Consider the following 10,073-nt stretch of genomic DNA (forward strand, 5'->3'; position numbering starts at 1 on the left):
GTCTCGGACTAGGATATAAAGTGTAGTTGAGATCTAGACTCCATGGTGATCATCATAAAAAGACGAAGAAATACTCAAGGAACTGGTGGACCTTCATCGACTAAAAGGTATGTGGAGACTTGAACTTATCTATCACTCAAAAGTCTATCTACTCTATCTCCTATCTTGAGATAAAAGTCGTATTGCTATATAGACTATGATTACACACATTTGCTATTTCGAGCCGAGTTTATCTCGCCTACCTATTTCTCGAAATTTGTGTTGGTAAGATTTTGCTTTGGCCAAGTTCATCTTTACTAGTGATGAAAGTCATATTAGTTTCAATTACTTGAAAATCGTTTTGACGAAAAATAGCTTGTGAACAACAACTATATAACGTCCTCTAAGAATGTTTCAATGATTGAAATGAGAGTTTAGAATATAAACTTGAAAGGATATAAACATTGTGTGATAACTTATACGTGTGTAAGTCTTATTCCTTGAAACAAAGTATGCGTACTTTGCTGCTCAAGAAAACCGAAACTGAAGTCCGCGTACCAGTATGCGTACTATCGGAAGTTCACATCCCGTGAATTTCTGCTGGAGTTTGTGTAACTGAAAACAAACTTATTCCGGGTACTTAAGTCCGCGGAAAACAAATTTCTGCTGGAGTTTGTGAAACTGAAAACAAACTGAAAACAAACTTAAGTTTCTGAAAACGATTATTCGTGAAATTAAAATTTTATAAACTAATGAATGCATACTTGCAAATCGTGGCTATAAGGTTCATGAATTAATTTGAGTGAATCAAATCATTTTTGCTTCAATTGTGTCTTGTATACTTCTATGAGATCTAAGCAATTGAACAACTCTCTAACTAGTTCTCTTGAGTCATTTGAACTAGTTATGGTTAAGATGAATATGGTCGATATGAAAGTGCTCATATGGCTAAACATTTGGTTAACTACTGTTGAACCAACTAAATGTACATGTTTGGGTACGGTTACACAAACCTAAATAAACGTGCATTTCATTTGTGTGTAACAAGATGAGTTCGATCTAACGGTTGAAAGATATTAGCTTGAATCTAATCAGGTTTTCATCTAAAGGTGAATATTGAATGCTTTGTTACTAAGCTAACATTGATTGCAAACCTTGATTTGAAAACTATATAAAGGAGAACTCTAGCAATTAGGAAACCTAATCCCCACACCTTCTGTGTGATACTAGTTGTATTAGCTAGAGTCGACTCTCCTTTAACCTTAGGTTTCTATCGAGACCCTGTAGGTTAACGACTTGAAGACTTCATTGGGATTGTGAAGCCAGACCCAACTATTTTCTTTGTAGTTGCGTGATCTGATCTTGTTGTTTCTATCGTATTAAGTACAATCGTAAGATTGGCTTGAGATTGATTTCTCCGATAGGCAAGATATAAAAGAATTCACAAACATATTCGTCTCATCGTTTGTGATTCCGAAATATCTTCTTTCACTAGTCGATTAAGATTATTGTGAGGTGATTGATAATTCTAGGTTTTTCTTCGGGAATATAAGTCCGGGTTATCAATTGGTTCCTGTTCACCTTGATTTATCAAAAGACGGAACAAAAACTTGAAGGTATTTCTGTGCGAGACAGATTTATATATTACCGTAGATTTTTCTATGTGATACAGATTTGTTTATTAAAGTCTCCGACTTTGGGTCGTAGCAACTCTTAGTTGTGGGTGGGATCAGCTAAGGGAATCAAATGCGTAGTATCCTGCTGGGATCAGAGACGTAAGGAGTGCAACTGTACCTTGGATCAGTGTGAGATTGATTGGGGTTTAACTACAGTCCAGACCGAAGTTAGTTTGTAGTAGGCTAGTGTCTGTAGAGGCTTAATACAGTGTGTGTGTTCAATATGGACTAGGTCCCGGGGTTTTTCTGCATTTGCGGTTTCCTCGTTAACAAAACTTCTGGTGTCTGTGTTATTTCTTTTCCGCATTATATTTGGTTATATAATTGAAATATCACAAGTTGTGTGTTTAATCGATCAATTGGGAAATCCAACCTTTGGTTGTTGATGATTGATCCTTGAACATTGGCCTTTGGTACCGTTCAAGTGATTTCTCTTGTATTCAATTAGACTCGCAGATTTCTATTTGCTTGAGTAAGTATTGAATCGAGAAAGAGAGATATAACTCTTTGATATACTTTCATTAAGATTGAGTCTGACTGTCTAGTTGATTCTCTAAAAAGTATATTGGAGTTTGTCCATACAGATTGCTAAGTGAAATATTTGGTGTGGTTGTTAGACCCCCGCTTTTCCAATTGGTATCAGAGCAGGCAAATACGTTTAAAGACCTTATAAGTCTGTGTTTGTGGCGATCTGACTCTATGGACAGGAATTCTATCTCCATAAACGTACCACTAGTCTTCGATGGCTCAAACTACTTATAGTGGAAAATCGCTATGCGTGATTTTCTTCAAGCTCGTGATTTTCAAACATGGGTACGTGTTGTTAATGGCTATGGTCCTCCGGTTAATATAGAAGGCGGTGTATCTATACCTAAGGATATTGGTAGATATAGTCCGGAATAAATCCTTGCTGCAAAGCAAAACTCTGACGGTTTAAATGCTATCATACATGCCATTACCCCAGATCTTCAGCACCATGTGACTGTATGCACAAAGTCTAAAGAAGCCTGGGATATCTTAGAAACCGTATTTGAAGGAAATATCAGTGAGAAAGAAGCTAGGCTTCAAAACCTAAATTCTGATTGGGAAAACCTTCATATGGCAGATGAAGAATCATTTGATGAATTTAATCACAAAGTGTCTGAAATTGTGAATGCATGTTTTGCATTTGGTAAGACTATTCCTGAAAAGGACATTGAAAATTCTCAAATCACTGCTTTCCAGATACGATTCTAAGAAGCGTGCCATCGTTGAAGGAGATAATCTCGCAACGCTATCCAGAAATACTCTGGTTGGGAAGTTAAAGATCTTTGATCATGAGCATACGTCCAAGTCTAGTAAGGATGTTGCTCTCAAAGCACTAAAGAACACTAAATTACTTGATAAAAGCAAAAGTGTTTGGATTTATGAAAATGATCTTTCTGAGGCTGATTCATCAGATGAAGATCTTAACAAGTCAGTCTCGTTGATCACAAGACAGTTTAGAGATCTTCTTTTGAAGAGAAGTAAACGGTTCTCCAGAGATAAATCCAGGTCATCGGATAAACCCCATAATCGTGTTCCTCCTAAAAATAGGGATAATGATGAAACTGATGACGAGGATATGCATCAGTGCTTTAAGTGTAAAGGTTTTGGTCATTTGCAAATGAGTGTCCAAATCGAAAGAAATACACCGGGAACAAAGGTCTTGATGCAACTCTTGATGAAATGTCTGACAACTATGATTCTAATGAAGACGAAAAATCAAGTGTTGCACTTCTTTGTGAAAATATTGATTTTGATAATTGTAGCAATACATACATCAATCTTGATATTCTTTCAGAAGAAAAATCAGCCAATCTGGAAGATAAAATTGACCCTCCTATTGGAAACTCTTTGTGTAATGTTTCAGGTTCCAATATGTGTCGAGCAGCTTGCATATCTCAGATGCCTGAATTATATAAAGGGTTGACGTGCTCATATTGTTCACTCAAAGGTCATGAACTATCAAAGTGTTACAAGTATAAACACAAATTGAGGCATGTCAACAAACTTCAACGCAGAGAAAATCAATTAGCAAACAAGTTCAAACTTGCTCAAAAGACCGCCGAGGTATGTAAGATTTTATCTTCGTCTAAGAAGTTAGTTTCCAAGGACAAAATAAGACCATTGGAAAGAAATTTGTGGTCTAAGAAGTATGAGAAACAGGGATCTATGAATTCCGATCAAATGGGATATGATGGACAAATTATTGTTCATCCCAGCACAATTTAAATTGTGTTGGTAAGTGCATCTTGTCTCATGTGCCTGACTAAAGAGAGACAAGATCTTGCACACCTCAGGCTTTAAGAAAAGAAATTTTTTTAGTTGTTTTGATATTTTTCTTTTGTTTAAACAAAGTCTGGAATTCACGTTTTTTTTCACATCTAATTGATTTTGGAAAGAACTTCCCTTTTTAGTCAATAAAAAGAGGGTTAAAATAGACAATTCTGCCTTTTATAAGATTGAGAGTTGTATGTTCACGAACCTGTGTGTATAAAGGTTTCGTAACCCTACATATCTTTTTCCTTCCCTAAAAACTTCTTTGATCTTAAGACTGCTTGTTGAGTTAAATTATGATTTCCTCTCACAAACCCGTACACTCATGGATACTCCAAGCATCATGTCTTCTGATGGAAAAGATGTTAATATGATTGTTAAGTCATCAATCATGAAGGAAAAAGAAAAATCTTCGATTCCTCTGACCTTGAAAAGAAAAAGAAGGAATGTGAGGAAGCCAAGAGTTGTTCCTTCAAATTCTCAGAAGTTTTCTGACGTTCTTGAAGTGTTGAAGGAGACACGAAAGGAGATTCAACAGATAAAGGCTTTTGTGCTTAAGACACATGATATTCAGAAGGCCATGGTTCGGCATCAATCAAGAAGGTTTATTGATATTAACTCCTATCTTCATGAACCTTATATCCCAATGGTTGTTGACGACAAGGAGTTCGGGGACGATAAAGAATTCTTCAAAGGTCTTAACATCTAGTAAATCTTCTGATGAGAATTTTATTTCTTGTGTTTTTTAAGAAGAATAACTAGAGTTTGGAATAGCCATTATTGTGATTACACATAGCTATGTCCAACGTTTTCATCTTCATTGTTTTTAGGTATATTTGTTTAAATTCTAAAATTGTTTGGAAGATGATTTTTGTAGTATTAATCTTTATGGTTTTATATATTGCAATTTGTTATGGGATATGTGCGTTTGCGTCCGTGAACTATGATTGTCCCTTGTCAAAAGTTAAGTCTTTCACATCTCGATATGCAAGTATTGATAAAATAATGAATGAACTTTTGACATTACAAAAGTTAAGCCTATTGTATGTCATTATGCAAATATTAATGGAAGATAGGATGAACTTTTGTTTACGAGGATTATGTCTATTGTATGTTATTGTGAAATAGTGATGGAAAATAGAATGAATCCTTGTCTATTCCGCAGTATTGATCTTCCCTGATCCATATTTTTATGTATATACTGTGCGGCTCCATAAGTTCTCTTATGTTAAGCATTTCCGATTAAATTAATCATGGGTTTTCTTGTGTTTAATTTAATTGAGTATTTTGGATTCAAATTCATATTCGTATGTGATTTGTTATGTCCAAAGAAATCCTTCTTTTCTTGTGAAAGTAAGGTCGCTCTTGTTGTTCTTTCGGGAACGACATTTTATGGGGGAGAGTTCTTAATTGAACTTGTGATTATTGCCAAATCTTTGTGGGGAGTGCGGCTGTGGAATATTATAGGGGTTATCTTGTATCTTTATAAACTCCTTGATGAATGCATTTAGCTTCGGATATATGATGGCATCTAAAAAGTTGATATGTGCTTTCTTTTGGTCATGAAATGTCTCTATGAAAATTTCATTAAGATCCCACTAGTTTTCGTACCTTTGCCAATTTTATTGACAAAAAGAGGGAGAATTAATGTGTAGTTCATGAAAAAGCGGGGGTCTAACAACCTCACCCAATATTTCGATTAGCAATCTGTATGGACTAACTCCAATATACTTTCTAGAGAATCAACTAGACAGTCAGATTCAATCTAGATAAAAGTATATCAAAGAGTTAATATCTCAATCTCTTGAATTGATCTATACTCAAGCAAATGGAAATCTGCGAGTCTTTATCAAATACTAGAGAGATAACTTGGACGGTACTAAAGACCAATATCCAAGTGTCAATCAATTTAAATAGACAACCAAAGGTTGGACATTCTAATTGATTGATCTTAACGCACAACCTGTGATATTTAAATTATATAACAAAATATAATGCGGAATATAAATAACACAGACACCAGAAATTTTGTTAACGAGGAAACCCCAAACGCAGAAAAACCCCGGGACCTATTCCAGATTGAACACCACACTGTATTAAGCCACTACAGACACTAGCCTGCTACAAACTAACTTCGGTCTGGACTGTAGTCGAACCCTAATCAATATCACACTGATTCAAGGTACAGTTGCGCTCCTTACGTCTCTGATCCCAGAAGGATACTACACACTTGATTCCCTTAGCTGATCTCACCCACACCAAGAGTTGCTACGACCCAAAGTCGAAGACTTTAATAAACAAATCTGTATCACCCAAAAAAGTCTATGATAATAGATAAATCTGTCTCCCACAGATAAACCTATGAGTTTTTGTTCCGTCTTTTGATAAATCAAGGTGAACAAGAACTAATTGATAACCCGGACATATTCCCAAAGAACAGTCTAGTATTATCAATCACCTCACAATAATCTAAATCGTATGGTAGCGAAACTTGATATGGTGGAATCAAAAACGATGAGACGAAGATGTTTGTGATTTCTTTTTATCTTGCCCTATCGGAGATATAATCTCAAGTCAATTATTCAATTGAACTCGTACGATAGAAAATGGCAAGATCAGATCGCTCAACTACAAGAGAAGTAGTTTCGTCTGGCTTCACAATCCCAATGAAGTCTTTCATTCGTTAACCTACAGGGTCTCGAGAAGAAACCTAAGGTTAAAGGAGAATCGACTCTAGAAAAATCAACTTGTATCACACAGGAGGTGTGGGGATTAGTTTTTCCAATTACTAGATGTCTCCTTTATATAGTTTTCAAATCAGGGTTTGCAATCCAAGTTACCTTGGTAACAAAGCATTCAATATTCACCGTTAGATAAAAACCTGATTCAACCAAGCTAATATCTTTCAACCGTTAGATCGAAACTTAGCTTGTCACACACAAATGAAATGTATTCATTTAGGTTTGAGTAACTGTACCTAAACGTGTACATTTAGTTGGTTCATAAATAGTTAACCAATGGTTATCCATATGAGCACTTTCGTATTAACCGTATTCATCTTTCTCATAACTAGTTCAAATGACTCATAAGAATTAGTTGAAGAGTTGTTCAATTGCTTAGGTCTTTATTCATAGACACAATTGAAACAAAATCGGTTTGATCCATTTGAATCAATTCATGAACAATATACCCACGGTTTGCAAAGATTACATTCCTTATAAATTATTGTTTTAAGTTCATGAACTACCGATTTGAGAAATAACCAGCTTGGTACCCGTACGTGTATGTACCTTGGCTACCGGATTTGAGTTTACAAACTCAGCAGAAATTTTCGATTCGAAAACTTTTGTGGGTACGCGTACAGGTATGTGTACCTAAGGTGACTGGTTTACTAGTTTGCAAACTACAAACTCAGCAGAAATTTTCGGTTGAAAACTTCCGCTGGTACGCGTACGGTTACGTGTACCCAACCTGTCTCCTTCACCAATACCGTATGCACACATATGCACACACTTGATTTCCGGCACATGGATTTATACACTAATGTGCGAACACACTATATATGCTTATATCCATAGTTGGTAATCTCAACTCTACATTTAAATCATTTGAAACATTCTTCTATAATGTTATAACAATCGTTATTCACGACTATCGTCATCAAAGATATTTTCAAGATTGAAACTTCATCATGACTTTCGTCACGGGTAAAGATGAATGTGGTTAAAGTAAAAGCTTACAAACACATATTTCGAGAAAAAGATAGGCGAGTAAACTCGACTCGAAATAGCAAATGTGTATGTATGAAAACTATCATACTTATACGACTTTGTCTCAAGAGTAGGATATAGAGTAGACTTTTGAGTGATAGATAAGTTCAAGTCTCCACATACCTTTTTAGTCGGATGAAGTTCCACTGGTTCCTCGAGCAGTTCTTCGTCTTCGTAAGATGATCGCCATGGAGTCTGGAGCTCAACTACACTTAACTATCCTAGACCGAGACTTAGTCATAAGTAAACTATAAATCAAGACATATAGTTTGATCACTAATATTGACAAACATGCTTGAGATATCAACGCATGCGAGTTCGGCAGAGCAATGCTCTAACAATCTCCCTCTGTGTCAATTTTAGTGACATAACTATCAATACATATGGATTACAAAATAAATAAAACTTTGTAGCTTCTCGTCCACATGCTTGATCTCCTTGGTGCTTCAACATTACTCGAAAACTTCGTCTTTCCCAAGTACTCCAATGATTCCATAGATGTTCAGTTCAGCATCATAGTTGTTGAAGTTTCGTAGCCATAACAATGAGAAAACAAAAGCTCTCGATCATTGTTATACAGTGTCATAGTATTATTACACAACATCAAAGTTCTTATATCACAACTTCGACAACAATACTATGGTGATATGTATCACTCCCCCTTAGTCAATACTTCGTCTCAACACGAAAACCACTCCCCCTTACATAATGAGACGAAAACCATATGTATTTGTAGTGTGAACTACATATTAATTCTCCCCCTTTTTGTCAATAAAATTGGCAAAGGTACAAAACGGGATCCTAATGAAATTTTCATGGAGACACTTCAAGACCAAAGAAAAGTACATATCAACGTTGTTTAGATGCAATCATAAAGCCGAAGCTAAATGCATTCATCACGGAGTTTATAAAGATACAAGATAACTCCTCAAATATTCCACAACCGTACTCCCTACAAAGATATGGAAATTAAGCGCAATTTCAAAAGAAATCTCCCTCATTTGATGTCATTCCCGAAAGAACAACAAGAGCGACCTTACTTTTACAAGAAAAGAAGGATTTCTTTGGACATAACAAATCACATACGAATATGAATTTGAATCCAAAAAACTCAATTAAATTAACCACAAGAAAACCCATGATTAATTTAATAGGAAGTGTTAGAGCATTTCTCGGTCGAACTCGCATGCGTTGCTATCTCAAGCATGTTTGTCAACGTTAGTGATCAAAACTATAAGTCTTGATTTCTAGTCTACTATAGCTAAGGTCTCGGCCTAGGATAGAAAGTGTAGTTGAGCTCAAGAACTCCGTGGCAATCATCATATAAGACGAATGACTAATCAAGGAACCGGTGGATCTTCATCGACTAAAAGGTATGTGAAGACTTGAACTTATCTATCACTCAAAAGTCTATTTATCTCCTATCTTGAGACAAAAGTCGTTTTGCTATATAGACTTAGATTATACACATTTGCTATTTCGAGCCGAGTTTATCTCACCTATCTATTTCTCGAAATATGTGTTGGTAAGCTTTCGCTTTAGCCAAGTTCATCTTTACCTAGTGACGAAAGTCATGACAAGTTTCAATCACTTTGAAAATTTCTTATTTGTCTGTAGCGGCTTAATACAGTGTGTGTTCAAACTGGACTAGGTCCCGGGGTTTTTCTGCATTTGCGGCTTTCTCGTTAACAAAATTATGGTTTTTGTGTTATTTCTTTTCCGCATTATATTTTGTTATATAATTGAAATATCACAGGTTGTGCGTTGATCAATCAATTAGAATATCCGACCTTTTGGTTGTTGATTTAAATTTATTGACACTTGGATATTGGTCTTTGGTACCATCCAAGTTATCTCTCTAGTATTTGATAAAGACTCGCAGATTTCTATTTGCTTGAGTATATATCAAATCGAGAGATTGAGATATAAACTCTTTGATATACTTTTTATCTAGATTGAGTCTGACTGTCTAGTTGATTCTCTAGAAAGTATTTGGAGTTTATCCATACAGATTGATAAGCGAAATATTGGGTGTGGTTGTTGTACCCCCGCTTTTTCAATTGGTATCAGATCAGGAAAACACGTTCAAGACCTTACAAGTTTGTGTTTGTAGCGATCTGACTCTATGGACAGAGGTGATATCTCAATAAACGTACCACCAGTCTTCGATGGCTCTAATTACTTATGGTGGAAAATTGCTATGCAAGCTTTTCTTCAAGCACGTGATTTACAATCATGGATATTTATTGTTAATGGCTATAATGCTCCCGTCGTGGCAGTTGGAGATGTAAACGTTCCCAAAGATATTGGTGAATACACCCCTGCCGAGATAAATGCTGCAAAGAAAAAT

This window comes from Papaver somniferum, chromosome 1 (genome assembly GCF_003573695.1).
Source record: "Papaver somniferum cultivar HN1 chromosome 1, ASM357369v1, whole genome shotgun sequence".
Lineage (NCBI taxonomy): Eukaryota > Viridiplantae > Streptophyta > Magnoliopsida > Ranunculales > Papaveraceae > Papaver > Papaver somniferum.